The sequence below is a fragment of the Saccopteryx leptura genome, chromosome 2 (genome assembly GCF_036850995.1).
Source record: "Saccopteryx leptura isolate mSacLep1 chromosome 2, mSacLep1_pri_phased_curated, whole genome shotgun sequence".
NCBI classification, from domain to species: domain Eukaryota; kingdom Metazoa; phylum Chordata; class Mammalia; order Chiroptera; family Emballonuridae; genus Saccopteryx; species Saccopteryx leptura.
This window is the reverse complement of record NC_089504.1, coordinates 156,486,918-156,488,075: the sequence shown is the minus strand read 5'-3', so window position 1 is coordinate 156,488,075 and position 1,158 is coordinate 156,486,918. Positions and strand designations below refer to the sequence as shown.

Sequence of the window (1,158 nt, the reverse complement as noted above, 5' to 3'; positions counted from 1 at the left end):
GCTGTTTTCATGTTAGAAATATAAGAATGGCAAGTAGAGTCACAGGATCCTTCCTAAAGCCTGCTTCTTGTTTCTAGTGCCCCACTTGTGGAAGCAGATAGATAGCCAAACTCAGTATTGATGGTATGAAGATAAACAATGACAAAGATCTGGAAGGAAAGAGTAAATGTGGTTAATTTTTTTTTTTTAATTTCCAGATTTGGAAACCATAGGCTTGCATGTGCAGAGCTAACTGCTGACAGACAACAGAGAGGATGTGGGCATTAAGCAAGCAAGCAGAGCTCAGAGGAGTACACAGAAGAGGCTGAGAACTCTTTCCAACTTTTATTTCCCAAAGCGGTGAATCATATTTGGCAGTCTTTCTCCTCTAGGCAGGTGTGAATAAGGGAGTAAATAACAGACCTGAGTTTTGTAGAAAAGGAAAGCTCAACATGGAAGCAAAGAATAGGGCTCACCAAGATGACTTTAATGTTCACTCAGCTTCTCTCAACCTTACGACAGATTTCTTCCTGATTATAGGTCCCTGACCTCTTTCAGCCAAGCATTTACTTTAGAAGACTTGTACTTGCAAAGTCTTTCTTTACAATATAAATTTTCATCCAGCGTCATTCCAGTTTTACAATCTAAGAATGTCTTTCTCAAGAACCTGGAAGCCATCCCTTTAAAACATGATTATTCAGAAGGCTAGTGCCCTATCTCCCAGTCTTATGGGAGAGCAGGAGCCTAACTTCAGTGGATGACCATTGGTAAACACAGATAGCCTCATCACACTGACAGCCTCCTACCTCAAACATACATCTGCCAGTACTTTTCTTTTTTTTTTTTTTTATATATGGAATGCTTCACGAATTTGTGTGTCATCCTTGCGCAGGGGCCATGCTAATCTTCTCTGTTTCGTTCCAATTTTAGTATATGTGCTGCTGAAGCGAGCACTGCCAGTACTTTTCTATGAACTCACTTTAGCACTTAAACAGTCTTCACTTTTTGTTTCAGAGGAGTTGAGTTAAATCTTTATCTCCTGTTTCAGTAGTGTTGATAATGTCTTTCTTGCTAGTTTAATTCTGTTTAGTGCAATTTTTCTTTGACAGTGAGTAAGGGTTACTTCTCCAACTGGAAGTAAGCAAATCCTAAAACAACTCTTTTAACCATTGTGTGTGT

General features: G+C 39.2%; 1 non-coding gene across 1 annotated transcript; it reads right to left on the bottom strand.

Annotated features, from left to right (window-relative positions):
• Positions 1-826: 826 nt before the first annotated feature.
• Positions 827-933, bottom strand: LOC136396438 (U6 spliceosomal RNA). Its single transcript, XR_010749725.1, has one exon. It is a non-coding gene; the product is annotated as a U6 spliceosomal RNA (small nuclear RNA).
• Between the last annotated feature and the right edge of the window lie 225 nt (positions 934-1,158).